The sequence below is a fragment of the Oncorhynchus mykiss genome, chromosome 17 (genome assembly GCF_057628025.1).
Source record: "Oncorhynchus mykiss isolate SJ-2025 chromosome 17, ASM5762802v1, whole genome shotgun sequence".
Taxonomy (NCBI): Eukaryota; Metazoa; Chordata; class Actinopteri; order Salmoniformes; family Salmonidae; genus Oncorhynchus; species Oncorhynchus mykiss.
Window position 1 is genome coordinate 47,270,173 of NC_143038.1, and position 15,751 is coordinate 47,285,923.

The 15,751-nt window shown below is 44.6% G+C and overlaps 2 pseudogenes; one reads left to right on the top strand and one right to left on the bottom strand.

The window, feature by feature from the left end:
- Positions 1-914: 914 nt before the first annotated feature.
- LOC149976060 (G1/S-specific cyclin-D2-like) lies at positions 915-10,326 on the top strand (annotated as a pseudogene).
- A 2,523-nt stretch (positions 10,327-12,849) lies between these two features.
- On the bottom strand, positions 12,850-14,124 carry LOC149976061 (NUAK family SNF1-like kinase 2; annotated as a pseudogene).
- Positions 14,125-15,751: the final 1,627 nt, after the last annotated feature.

Here is a 15,751-nt window from a genome sequence, read left to right on the forward strand (position 1 = left end):
ATCTTGAGTGCTGCGCACGGTTGATCTGTATCTTCTGCCCGTGGTTTGTCGTTTCGTTAGCAATACACAAACCGGTAGTTAATATTGCAGTTGGCATAAAACAAAAAAAAACCAAATTAAATCCATTACCTGGTTGCTGTTTTTTTGTCTGCCTGTTTTTCCCACAGCGGTCTGCCCCTGTGTTTGCAGAGGTACTGGGTCATTTATTTCTCACCGGGTTCCTATTCCTCCAAGGGGTCACGACATAAGCTCTCCCAGGGCGTCGGACCCCTGCTCTGTAACCTTGTTGGCTTGGCTGAACTTATGGCTTCCCTTTGTGACAGGTATGATGGTGGCATCCCCCCTGGGGATCCACATACCTAGTGTATGCCCTGCCTGGGTTTGAGTCACGGTTAGGGCGGTGGAGCGCCCTACTGGATGCCTGTTTTGTGTGGTGTTCTCAGAACGCCTGCACCTGACGCGATTGGAGGCCATACGCGAGTGGGTCAGCCAGGCTCGGGCTCAGGCTGGGGACGAGCTCCCTCAGGAGTGGTGTGTAAGTCAGCAAGCTGTTAGTCTCTCTACTGGACCCAGTACCCCTCCCAGGAAGTGTGGCCGAAGCCACTGCAGGCAGAGCCCGTCTGCTACCAGTCCTGGACAGGAGCATGAGTCGGACCACCTTGAACGGAGGGCGCATGCCCTGTGTCAGGAGGTTGATAGCTTCGATGGCGAGGACAGCTGTTCTCTGTTGGCCAGTGATAGGCTGTTCCTGGGGGGCGATGCCGGCACTGTTCACCCCCGTGAGCGGGGCTACCAGGCTGACAGGCCATCAGAAGCCGCCAGCGGGGCTTCATAGCCCCCAGTGGCTCTGCAGGCCTACCTGCAGAATCTTTTCCTGGCTGCAGAAGGGCACATAGGAGATCCTCTGGGAAGTGATGGAGGTGTCTCGTCTGCTTTCCCTGCTTCAGAGGGATGTGGCCCATGTCAACCTGAACTGCCAATGCCTGCTGGGCTTGCTGACGGTGGCCTCGTTGCTGATTCCTCTAGGCCTGCTCCATTTCTGGCCTCTTATAAGGTGGTTCAACTCCCACCGGCTGCACCCGAAGCGCCACCGTCACCACCAGCTGTGGGTGACCACACAGGGCCTCAGGGCGTTGTTGAGGTGGCGCTGTCGCTCCTTTCAGGTGGGGTGGAGATGCTGAGGATGTGCTGCCGGGAGGGGGGGTGACCAAGGGCAGGTCGGCCAGCGGCTGTTGGCTACCCCCTTGGAGCGGCAGGCACATCAATACACTAGAGCTCTGAGCTGTACTGCCGGCCCTGCCGTCTTTCCTTCCACATCTGAAGGGAAGACATGTCCTGGTGAGAACGGACGACACCACAGTGGTGGCTAACATCAACCATCAGGGTGTACCTAGGTCCCACCACCTCAATCTTAAAGCAAGGGAGCTACTTCTCTGGGCTCAGGGACGTCTAGTGTCTCTATGCGCAGCGCGCGTACCTGACATCCTGAGTGTGGCAACGGATATGCTCTCAAGGGAGGGCCTGCCTCCTTGGGACTGGAGCCTACATCCCCAGGTGGTGCAGCACCTGTGGGACAAGTTCGGGAGGGCGCAGGTGGACCTGTTTGCCTCCCTGGACAATGCACACTGCCCCCTTTGGTACTCCATGTCAGATGTTCTGGCTCACGATTGGCCAGGGCTGGAGCTTTACGCATTTCCCCCCTTTTTCCCTGATCCAGGTTGTGCTGGACAGGACCAGGATGGCAGAGCATTGTCTGCTTCTGGTGGCCCCATACTGCCCCAGACGACCCTGGTTCAGCCTTCTCCTGTCCCTGTTGTGTGGGACACCTTGGCAACTTCCCCTGAGACCTGACTTGCTGCCTCAGGCCGGGGGAACCCTGTGGCATCCGAGGCCGCACCGCCTCAGTCTGTGGGCTTGGCTACTGAAAGGCACCAATGGTCCATGTTAGGACTACAGGGGATGAAATGAACACCATGTAGAGCACAAGGGCTCCGGCTACAACCGTGGCATACCAGTTGCACTGGCGGTTGTTCTGCTCTTGGTGCACTGGTATTGAGGTTGTGCCCGAGTCATGCGGGGTGCAGTATGTCATCCAATACCTGCAGTCTCGCTTAGATGAGGGCTTAACAGCCTCTACACTGAGAGGGTATTTGGCTGCAATATCTGCCTGCCATGTTTGGTCGATGGACAGGCCAGTGGGGCGCCATCCCTTGGTCTCCAGTTTTATGAAGGGGGTTTGTCACCTGCGTCCAGCTAGGAACCCCTCAATGGCGAGCTGTGATCTGGATGTGGTCTTGGCAGCTTTGGCAAAGCCGCCTTTCCAACCGTTTGAAGTCTGCCTCCCTGAAACACCTCACTATGAAGGTGATTTTTGGTAGCGATTACTTCCATGTAGAGGGTGGGTGAGCTCCATTCTCTTTCGGTAAGTTCTGAGTGCTACCGGATGGACCCCGGGGGGAGGAGTATATCTCTCTGCTCCAACCCTTCATTCCTCCCGAAGGTTCTGTCAGATAGGCATGTGAACATCCTTTTATTCTGTCTGACACAGGTGTATACGAGAGTAAATCTGTAAATCCTCACCTCGGATGTATCCCTCCGCCGCGGAGTGATACCAATATATTGGAGTGATCCATAAAGCTCACATAACCATGGTTACATACGTAACCTTCGTTTTAACTATGTTTTGAAGCTATACAGTGTTTGTTTACAATTCCATTCTTTATAAACAATGGAGTAAAACAAGCTTATATTTTGGGTTCTGACCATTGCTCATGAGGCATTTCTAAGTTATATTCTTCAATTTATATTCTTGAATTTATGAATGAATTAAATCTGACATCATCCAGATGTCATCAAACAGTCACCAATTCACATAAAAAAAACTCTCCAATCCATTAATATGGAACAATATCACCACAAACTCTCTCACGCACGTCTGCACACAAACACCCACACTAAAGGATATACATAATGTTATCCTTGATGCAAAGTGCACATTGGATTCATGTGATACAGATCGCCTAAACGCATCTCATAATGACTTATCTCATAATTATGACCTACATATCTCATAAAAATTACTTACTATCTCATAATTTGTTGTGTAAAGTATTTAAGTAAAAATACTTTAAAGCGCTACTTAAGTAGCTTTTCGGGGTATCTGTACTTTACTATTTATATGTTACTTTTACTTCACTACATCCCTGAAGAAAATAATGTACTTTTAACTCCATACATTTTCCCTGACACCTGAAAGTACTCATTACATTTTGAATGCTTAGCAGGACAGGAAAATGCTCCAATTCATGCACATATAAAGAGAACATCCCTACTGCCTCTGATCTGGCGCACTCACTAAACACATTCCTCCTTTGTAAATTATGTTGGAGTGTGTCCCTGGCTATCCGTAAATAAATAAAAAGCAAGAAAATGGTGCCATCTGGTTTGCTTCGAACATTGCATAACTTTCTGTCCCTGGAAAAGACCAGTTGGGCATCACCATCATCTCTAAATAGTATCACAAAATAGAGACACATTGGAGGACTACAGTACAAAAGCTACAAGAAAACAGATTATGAATATGATGAGATCTCCTCTCTGACCAGAAAGCTACCATTCAAGCTACCATTCACCAGCTCTGCAAGAGTTATGTCAAAATACAAGCAACCTATTTTTAAATGTTTTGTATTTGACCGCTCCTTCGGTCAAAACAAGAAATTGACATTTTTTTGGTTGCTTGCACATTTTTATTTAGACATAGTGGAAAAATTTACTCAGTATGACAATTTGGTAAAGTAAAGACACCTTAATAGAAAATGACAAAAGTAAAAGTGAAAGTCACAGAGTCCTACTTAAGTAAAAGTCTAAATGTAAAAATAAAATAGGAAGTCCTTATATTAAGCAAGCCAAATGGAACAATTTTCTTGTTCTTTAAATTTACAGATAGCCTGGGGCACACTCCAACACTCAGGCATCATTTACAAACAAAGAATTTGTGTTTAGTGAGGCTGACAGATCAGAGGCAGTAAGGATGACCAGGGATGTTCTCTTGATAAGTGTTTGAATTTTAAAAAATTCTGTCCTTCTAAGCATTCAAAATTGAACGAGTACTTTTGGGTGTCAGGGAAAATGTATGGAGTAAAAAGTGCATTCTTTTCTTTAGGAATGTAGTGAAGTAAAAGTAAAAGTATAAAAAAATATAAATAGTAAAGTGTAGACACCCCCAAAAAACTACTTAAGTAGTACTTTAAATTAGTTTTACTTAAGTACTTTACCCCACTGCTGGGAGGCTTATGGGAAGTACACGGCGTAACGCAGTAAATTACAATATGCATATTTTTTGAGTGATGAATGTATTTTGACATTATAACGCTTTGCAGAGTTGGTGAATGGTAGCTTTCTGGGCAGAGAGAAAATCTGGTCATATTCATCAGCTCTTTGCCTAGATACTAATGCATGAGGATAGAAACAAATCCATCCATGAAGCCAGTGTAGTCACAGTTTATCATTGCTTAACATACTTCTTTCCTCCAACAGGTTTGCAGGGAACAGAAGTGTGAGGGTGAGCTATTTCCTTTGGCCATCCACTAACTGGACCATTACTTGAGTCTCTTTCCTGTTCAATGGGCCAACCTGCAGCCTTTAGGTGCTGTTTGCATGTTCCTGGCCTCAAAACCTTAAGAGACAGTACCCCTGAGCGCCAGCAAGCTATGCATCTATGCTGACAATGTCATTCCAGTGTCAGAGCTCCTGGTAAACACAAGATTTGTCTTCAAGTTCCATTTCCTTTTGCCATAAGAATGAGTTTTGACTCAATAAGTGTGTTATTACTTTGTTATAGCAGGTTGAATATACTGTCATTTTGGTTCTATGTTCTGCTTCTCAGTCAGTGGGAGCCTGTTTTCTGTTGATGTAATAGCCTACATATGTATTTATCTGTTATGCAGCAGTTGGAGTTTATGGTTGATTGAATGTAATGTGTGTGTTTTGCAGCAGTGGGAACTTGTGGTGGTGGCAGGGTTAAAGTGGGACCTGGCTTCTGTGTTACCCTCTGACTTCCCGGAGCCAATTCTTCATGGCATACCCATAATCCCTCACAACCTCCATGCCTTGCGCAGGCATGTCCACTCCTACATTGCACTGGCAGCCACAGGTAGGGGCAGACATTTGGTAGCTCATGGCGAGGTGTGACTGTTGATACTAGCAATGCAGAAACATTTAGGCCTACAAGTCAAGTATTTTAGGAAGCACCCACCAATAGTTTTAGCATATAAAAACAAACATCTCATTGTTATTCTATGTGATATGTGCATGGCACTTTATTGATGAATGATGATAATAGCTTGTGTTTAATTTATTCAAAGAAATCATGCAGCCCTGTGTGTGGTAAAAGGCACACAGCAGCCATAACTTTGATTATGTGTCAGCGGTGTCACGAACCGGCTCAAAGCCCGTAACAAAGGGAGACAACGTGGAGATAAGGAGTAACAAAATATATATTTATTAACTAAAGCAACTAAGGAAAATATACAATGATGTGTGTAATCAGTAGTGTAAGTGAGTTTTGCGTGCATGAATGTGATAATGCAGGGTGTTGAAAGGTGCCAAAACAAACAAACAAACAAACAAACAAAAAAGGCCACCAAGAACCACAACACAATCTACAAAGGTGTCTGCATGGAGAGAGTCTCTTCCATGAATGTGGAAGAGGTCTATTTATCCTGGGAGACACCTGGCCCAGGTGTTTCCCATGAAGCTGACGACCCTCCCAACTCCGCCCACCGGCATCCTAATAAGGAAACAAGAACAAAGACAGACTACAGCAGACAGAGTGGGAGGGTCGTCACATTCCCCCCCATAAAACCGGGGACCAACAAGGACCCCGGAACAACATACCAGCCTCTGCGTCCCAAATTGACACAGCCTCTGCGTCCCAAATTGACACAGCCTCTGCGTCCCAAATTGACACAGCCTCTGCGTCCCAAATTGACACAGCCTCTGCGTCCCAAATTGACACAGCCTCTGCGTCCCAAATTGGTGAGGGGTTATGTGTTCACACCTCCACCTGCCCCAGCCAACCTCCTCCTCCCCAGACCTCAGCAACCTTTGCGCATAGGAAGCAATATTTAAGAGGAAATAAGAACACAAGACCAGGAGGGAACAGACAGGAAAGATAGAACATGACAACCCCAACCAATGGTCAGTCACGTAAACATTAAGGAACATGGCACAAAAGACCACAACAGCTACAAACTCCAACGAAAAGAACATCAGGGTCCTTCTTAATTTTTTACAACTCCCAACGATTCCTAGTCACGTCCAACGATTCATAGTCACTTAGTCACTTCCAACGATTCATAGTCACTTCCAACGATTCATAGTCACTTCCAACGATTCATAGTCACTTCCAACGATTCATAGTCACTTCCAACGATTCATAGTCACTTCCAACGATTCATAGTCACTTCCAACGATTCATAGTCACTTCCAACGATTCATAGTCACTTCCAACGATTCATAGTCACTTCCAACGATTCATAGTCACTTCCAACGATTCATAGTCACTTCCAACGATTCATAGTCACTTCCAACGATTCATAGTCACTTCCAACGATTCATAGTCACTTCCAACGATTCATAGTCACTTCCAACGATTCATAGTCACTTCCAACGATTCATAGTCACTTCCAACGAAACAGAATTTCACTAATTTCAATCATTTAACCTTGTAGTGTGCAGCGATCTTCAACAGCTGTTCTTTAGTACCTAATTCTAACAGTTCCTCTGATGAAAGCGAATGAACTTGTCTACATGAGACACCATAGTCATAACTAAATAATCTTGCTCAACCCCTCTGCTGAGCACATCAGACCACAACCAGAGAAATGACAATCACCTTGAGCACCACAGAAGAGATGAGATACGGAGCTTCCCCAAAACCTACAATAACTCAACCCTAGTCTTCGTGCAGATTTGCGGTGGGTATTTACGCACTGTAGCCCGCTGGCAAGGAAATAGAACTCCCCAGCATGCTGGCAAATTCCACCAAGCCATGGATGTGCCCCCGAGACAACTGCTCAGTCCACAGACACCACACAAAAATAACAAACATTTAACCATGCCCAACATGTCCAAAATTGAAACACGTCGCTAAGCCTATCAGGGGAAAAGGCTATAGCTCCAGGTAGCAAGTTCCACTACCCTACACAAATCTCCTACCGAGGTACACAGCCGATTTACTCACCTCCTCAGACTGATGTCCCAACAGAAAGTAGAACAAACGTTTCCAGGCTAGGCAGGGCCTGGAAACTAACCATTATACTCTCCAACGCAGCACACAATCCAAACAACAAAGGCAACCAATACTGGGCCTATTAAACTCAACCACAATATGCAAACCAAACACGTACCTCCACAGTCTCCCAAACCAATAGTTCAAATATCCCGGATGAGCCCCCACTTGTCACGAACCGGCTCAAAGCCCGTAACAAAGGGAGACAACGTGGAGATAAGGAGTAACAAAATATATATTTATTAACTAAAGCAACTAAGGAAAATATACAATGATGTGTGTAATCAGTAGTGTAAGTGAGTTTTGCGTGCATGAATGTGATAATGCAGGGTGTTGAAAGGTGCCAAAACAAACAAACAAACAAACAAACAAACAAACAAACAAACAAACAAACAAACAAACAAACAAACAAACAAACAAACAAACAAACAAACAAACAAACAAACAAACAAACAAACAAACAAACAAACAAACAAACAAACAAACAAACAAACAAACAAACAAACAAACAAACAAACAAACAAACAAACAAACAAACAAACAAACAAACAAACAAACAAACAAACAAACAAACAAACAAACAAACAAACAAACAAACAGCCACCAAGAACCACAACACAATCTACAAAGGTGTCTGCATGGAGAGAGTCTCTTCCATGAATGTGGAAGAGGTCTATTTATCCTGGGAGACACCTGGCCCAGGTGTTTCCCATGAAGCTGACGACCCTCCCAACTCCGCCCACCGGCATCCTAATAAGGAAACAAGAACAAAGACAGACTACAGCAGACAGAGTGGGAGGGTCGTCACAGCGGTTTATTTGGGAGACAGGGGGGCTGAGTTTGTGTAATCCTGTATTATGCGGTGTGATAGACCCATGCCCGTACATTCAACTGCCTGATTTCCCATGAATCTCACACGATGTTGCCAGAGGCAACTAGTCACTGGAATACAGTCAAGGCCATTTTGACTGGGCTGTTTGATTGTATCTGGATTCGGCCCATTCCTGACTCCTGAATTTGAAACCTATTCCTCTACTCCTATGAAATCCTGCCTCAGGGATTAAGGATGCATGCTGCTCCCAAATCACTAACTCCCAATTGTTAAATACATTATTTTCTGTCGCACAACCTGGTATTATGTTCCTTGTCCACAAAGTGGGTCTGTCAACTGCTCTGTCATCTAAACAGATTAGTACAAAAGACTGGTCAAACCTATTTCTGCTGATCCCGTGAGTATCTCCCTGTCTTTAGAGTATAAGTTCTGTGTCCCTGCCCTCCACTATTGCCTATGCCAGTGTGGGCACTGCCATTCATAGACTGAAGCTCCTGGATGGAGCTCTATCCAATGATTCACTCATGCAGCTGCTAGCAAACATCTTGGCCCTTGATCTGGTGAGGCCAATATTTAACTAGAAACCGTTTACTCTCTTTAAACCTTGTCTGTTTCCTCATCAAACAAATGTATGTGTGATCTCGCTCTCCGTAGCCGATATGAGTAAGACCTTTAAACAGGTTAACATTCGCGGCTGCATGGCCGCGCACGACTCCAACGCCATCATAAAGTTTGCTGACGACACAACTGTGGTAGGACTGATCACAGACGACAATGGGGCAGCTTATAGGGAGGAGGAGGGTGAGAGATCTGACCTTGTGTGGTGCCAGGACAACAACCTTACCCTCAACGTCAGCAAGACAAAGCAACTGATTGTGAGCTACAGGAAACGGAGGGTCGAGCACGCCCCCTTCAACATCGATGGGGCTGTAGTGGAGCGGGTTGAGAGCTTCAAGTTCCCTCCGTGTCCACACCACTAAGGAATTAACATGGTCCACAGACACCCACACAGTTGTGAAGAGGGCATGACAGTGCCTATTCCCCCTCAGAAGACTGAAAACATTTGGCATAGGCCCTCAGATCCTCAAAAAATTATACAGCTGCACCTTTGAGAACATATTGAATGGCTGCATCCCTGCTTGGTCTAGCAACTACAAGGCACCCGACCACAAGGCGCTACAGAGGGTGATAAGTACGGCCCAGTACATCACTGGGGCCCAGCTCCCTACCATCTAGGACCTCTATACCAGGCAGTTTAATAGGAAGGCCGAAAAAATTGTCAAAGACTCGAGCCACCCAAGTCATAGACTGTTCCCTGTTACCACATGGCAAGTGGTAAAACCGCACCAACTCAGGAACCAACAGGACCCTGAACAACTTCTAACCCCCAAGCCATATGACTGCTAAACAATAAATTTTTTGCAGTAACTTGCACTGACTCTATGCCCACACATTGGACTCTACCCACACACTCACATATACTTACATTAACACCCCAACACACACATACACACATAACATGCGCACACATGCATACTTACGTCATACACATATTCACATACACGCACACAGACATACGCTGCTGCTACTGTCTACTATCTATCCTGTTGCCTAGTCACTTTACCCCTACCTCGTACCCCTGCACGTCGACTTGGTAGTGGTACTCCCTGTATATAGCTATGTTATTTGTACTCGTTTCTCTTATTCGTTAGTAACTGTGTATTTATTCCTCGTGTCACAACTCAGCATTGTTGGAAAAAGACCTGTAAGGAATAATTTCACACTTAGCCTACACCTTCTGTTTAAGAAGCATGTGACAAATAACATTTTATTGATAAAAAATATATACACTTATATTTTCCTTGTTTGTCTGGCTTCTCCCTGGAAGTACAACCTGGTCGTTCATTCCACAAGGTGAAGAAAAAAGGCCTCCTTTATTCAATAAGGAAGCAAACTGGTTTAAAAACATGGTACAAATGTAATTGTTTTCTCTGGGCCTTGGTTGGTGAGGACTCTAAGTTTGATGTGTTACAGCTTTTCATTTCACCCTTCCTAGACAATTTCTTTACTGCTCTGTCCTCAAACAGGAATCTCTCTGCTGCTGCTCTGACCAGTTGGAGGGTGTGCTGGAGCTCAGCCTGCCCCCCTCCCCCAGGCACCAGGGGCTTGTCGTTCAGGGATGCCCGTCCCAGAGATCAGCTAGAGATGACACCAAGCAGACAATCCCTTTAATGGGTCTTTCTTAACAATGACTGGGGCTTAGTTTACCATAGTGACCATAATGAGAAAGGTGTCTTAACTACCCCCTACAACAATCTTTGGCAGAGAAGTACTAGCTCAGTCACTAAAACAATGTACAGTGGGGCAAAAAAGTATTTAGTCAGCCAGCAATTGTGCAAGTTATCCCACTTAAAAAGATGAGATATAATTTTCATCATAGGTACACTTCAACTATGACAGACAAAATGAGAAAAAAAATCCAGAAAATCACATTGTAGGATTTTTAATGAATTTATTTGCAAATTATGGTGGAAAATAAGTATTATAAGTTACTGTTGTTAGCTTCAGGGAAGCTCTCTGAAGAGTTACCACAGAGGGGTATCCTTTTAACTTAAATATGCTATTTGTGATTTTGCCAGACATTTTGCACTACATTTTTATTTCAAAGTTTGCACTGTGTGAGCTTGGTGAAGACATTATTCACTATTATTAAAATGCTGCTTTTCATTTTGTACCCCTTCTGACATCTCTCTCATCCTGCGAACATCAGTAAGTCAGGACTGTTACGAGTGTTGTAATACACCTCTATGCTGACTAATGGCAGCAGAGTTTGATCAGCACAACCAAGCACTGTTTTCTGGTATCAGCATTCCACTATAATCAGCCTACTAAATCAATTGTAATGCCACAACTATCATATGTCGCAAACAAGGTCAAAGACAATGATAGAATCATTCATGTGGGTATAGTTTCATTTCCGTTTTTTTAAATGATTAATCAGTGGGATAGAGCATAAGGTGACGCAAAAGATAAGCTGGGAACTTTGGCAAACATGGATCACGACCTACATATCATTGCTTAGATTAACCTGCATGCTGCATCTATTACCTGGCAACATATTTTTAAGGTTGTGTCGACATGAGTTGGCAAACAATTGACAAAAACGTATTTAGGTCACTTAAGGGAATTTGAAAGGTTTGTAGTTCCTGTATAATACTGAAAAATCACCTGAATCTGTTTGAGCATCAAAGTGAATATCTGTGCCTTAACTTCCTTTGTCGACCACTCTTGTATACATCTAAAACCAAGAGTTATACTGTATTTCCCTTTACATTTAAAAGCATCCTATTAAAAATGCAACTAAGTAATCATCACATTCCAGTCACTGAATAGCAACTTGATGTTGCAGCCCCTTGTGCGAAGCTTTGTGTGCATTTTGTTACACATTCAAGTGAACCCTGATAAACATTTGATATAATCATCAGGTTTCAATAGTCTGATTAGGCAGCTCCTAGGCACTGTTTTTAATAACACAATAATGTTAAAATGGAATACATTTAATCAATCCTGGTCATAATTATGAAATGCCCAGAGGGCACATTGTAAAATAATAAATACCAGTCTTTGGCCACCTGCTGTCACTCTGCTGTTACAGGGAAACCAAAACACATCCTTGTAAATTAGTCAACTCATAAAAATGTCCCATGTATTGGTTTGGACTAGTTCTTCAGTTCACTGGGGAAGTTACACATTAACTAGTTACCATACATGCTAAAGACAATACAAGTCAGTTGTAGACCCTGCAGCTCTGCAGGCCCAGATTAATCTGTCTGATTATACTTTTTATATGGCGGTTGGCAACCAACTTTAAGGTGCATTACAACAACCAACTGGACTGAAGTGTGGACCTCAGTTCATCTTTCAATCACCCCCATGTGGGTATATGCTCCTAAAAGCCAATCAGGATGCTGACCACACCACTCGCGAGCATTTCAAAAATAAATTTACACACGTTATTCAATCGTTGCACCCACACTGCTCGCATGGGTCAACGAGCATCTGCATAGCCAGGCGCTAAAATAGAACATGGTTCTATTTGTGACGCTCAACGCAATGCAAGTCCCGCCTCTCCCATTGCCTGATTGTTTTTTAGCAGCATATACTCACGTGGGTGATTGAAAGATTAATTGAGGTCCACACCCCAGTCCAGTTGTTGGTGATAAAGCACCTTAAAGTTGGTTGCCAACCACCATATAAAGTCCAAAGAAAAATAAAAAGACTGAAGGAGGAGAGATTACTAGAAACTTACTCAGTTTACCCTTTTATCTGTGGATTAATTGTCGTAGTAGAGGACCTTGTGCATTTCAGGTAAAATAACAACCCTATGTTTATATCACAGGACAATTTAGCTAGCAACAGCAAGCTAGCTAGTTAAATTGCCATGAATGTTTCATGCTTATCGACCTAGTTGGTTCAGAGTTCCTTTTGATATTTCAACCTGCGTGTCCTAATCACGTCTGGTGTGGATGTACAAAATCAACTCGCGCGCGTGTCCGGTCTAGTCTGCAAGTTAAATTACGAGCGTTTGAGTGCAACGTTAATAACGATGGTTTTGGGAAACAGCTCTGAGATTTAACGATTCTTCTACGAAGGTTCTAATGATGAACTTAGACTTCAGATCATTTTGGGATACCGAGCCCTGATAAAGTCCCTAACATCCTGAACAAAAGTGCACAATTTAGAAATCAAAATCCCAAAGTCAACATTGAAAACCCCCCAAAGCCAATTCGAACTCAATCCAGACAAATGTCACTATTAACAGCTACCTCCATGAGTGACACCACTGGTCCCACGCAGTCAGGTAGATCCAGCTGGTCAAAGGACTCTGAGGAGAGGATGCTGTCCTTGCTTATTTCTCCCCTGGGTTGTGCTCTGGTGCCACCTCTTGCCAGGGAGGCCGCCAGCTGGTCCAGAGGCACCAAACTCCTGCAGGCCGACTAAGGAGAACTTGCTGTTGCACTTCATGATGCCCTTCCGGTGGGGCGTGCTGAGGGGCAGAGCTGGGCCTGGGGTTTCTGGGCAGAGTCACTGTTGTTTTGCGAGGAGTAGTAGCCATACTCTCGCTTGGCTGGTTTCTTCAAGATGCCTTTGAGGGGCAGCGATGCAACATTTGGGGGCTGGGCCGGGGTGGAGATGTCAAAGTCCTTCGTTGGTTCCCATATCGCTGGGGTCGGAGCCTCTCTGAGGACCTTCTGCTTCAGGCTGCCTTGTCTCTTCAGAATGCCCTTGGAGGGCCACGCAGTGGTCGCATAATGCATGGTTTGGGAGATGGTGCTCTCCTTGCACTCCCGTGAGACTGCAGCAGGCAGCACACCTTGGAGCTTTTCTCCAGTAAGGGCTGGGAGTTTCGACATAGCCAACTGTCAATGCTGGCTGGGCCTCCAGACTGCTGTACGGATGCAGAGGTCTTCTCACTTGGTTGTACCAATGTCACAGTCTCACTCTCGGCCAGTAGGAAGTTCTGATAACCCCAGTTGAGCCACCAGTGTCCAGCGATCTCCTCTATGGTAGCTCTGCTCTCAGGTTTCACCATTAGCATCCAGCGAATCAACCCACAGGCATCTATCTGAGACAGGGAGAAAGAAAACATACCTGTGTTTACAACTGAGATACAGCTCTGCTGGTCTGCAATACGATATTACTAAAACAAACCACTTCAGGGCAGATATACATCCCAGTGAGGAGAGGCTGTACTCTGTAAAAGACTCACCTGAATACCCACCTGTTGGTGGGTTTGTGGTAGTTTCCAGTGTTACTCTGTTAGACCAGGTTCTTGTGGTTGTTCCCATCGAAGGGCATGGACCCGTATCCACATCGAGCCCCTTGTATGGCCGCCCTTTAAACATTTCTGGAGAAGCATACATAGGGCTTCCACAAACATCTGCAGGTACTCATCATCACGGTACAGGTTGGACAGCCCAAAGTCAGCAATCTGGAACATCATTCAAATAGAAGTTTGCCATTAGGTACATTCACTAAACAATGAATACTATTAACTACAAATACAAGTGAAAGTAGATGACGGGAATCGTTTGCCCCCCTTGTGTGAGAGTTGTTCATGTGTAATTTCTCCAGGCACACTAGTGGAGCGTTAGGTCAATTCCATTTAAATTCTAGTCAATTCCGGAAGTGCACTGAAACTCAAAGTCCAATTATCTACCATGCTTGTCAATTGGGAAAATTTGGAATTGGGTTTATTTTCTGAACTGACTGGAATTTAAATGGAAAATTGACCCAACCCTGCTGGAGTATGAACGTGTGAATGCCTCAGACATGCAAATGTTAAAGATTGTAGATTGTCACAGGTGCTGAGACAGTTGCTCTTTGTCCTTACCTTAATATTGCATTTCCATCTAGTCAAATTTTCTCCAGCTGCAAATCCCAATGCACTATCCCATTCTGTGTAATGGAAAGATACAAACTATTAAGGTCTTGATGATTTTAAACAAATAGAGATATGGCTGATATGAGCCTTTGCTATTTGCCCACAGTTATCCACAATGTGAAGCCCTCTGAGCATTTGGAGAAGAAAATAGTTTATTTCAACAGAAGCTTGTTCTGGAATGTCAGCTGTGTTCCATTGTACTCCCCTCTCCAGGGGGTCATGTCCCTAACAGATGCGTGGAGCAAGAACTTAAAGTAGCTCAACTTCAAGAAATGCAGGTCAAACTACTTTGGTCTTGCAAATCCTGTTAATTTGTAAAATGTTTAACTATGCTGAATTTCCATTTTCATTTGAGGTAAAGAAAACATACAAGGGCCAGTGAAGATTGAAAAAAAACACTTTTAGTAACTGTAAAAAGAAAAGTGTTTAGAACATCTTACTAAATGTATATTACATTAATACAGAATAGTTACTTTAATGAGGGACCACATTTTATTGGACCGACAATATTCTACCACTAAACAACCAGCCTAAGAGCAATTCCATGCGGCTCAAATAGCAATAAAGTACCAAAAATCTTTACATATTTGTAAAAGGACAAACAGAATCTAAGTGGTTCTTAGAGTAATGTACAGCAAAACAGTATGGCTCACATCAAAACCATCATCCCAGACACCCTGGACCCACTCGCATACCACTCGCACACAATTCGCATACCGACCCAACAGATCCACAGACGACGCAATCTCTATTGCACTCCACACTTGCCTTCTTCCATCTGGACAAAAGGAACACTGATGTGAGAATTCTGTTCATTGACTACAGTGTTCAACACCATAGTGCCCTCCAATGTCATTATTAAGCTAAGGACCCTGGGATTAAACACCTCCCTCTACAACTGGATTCTGGACTTCCTGATGGGCTGACTCCAGGGTGATGAGGGTAGGCAACAACACATCCACCACGCTGACCCTCAACACGGGGGCCCCTCAGGGGTGCATGCTTAGTCCCCTCCTGTACTCCCTGTTCACCCATGACTGCGTGAGATGGCCCGACAACACCTCTGCATGGGCCCCTCAGATACTCAAAAACTTCTACAGCTGCACCATTGAGAGCATCTTGACTGCTTGGCATCCGACCGCAAGGCGCTAGAGGGTAGTGCATACATCACTGGGGCCGAGCT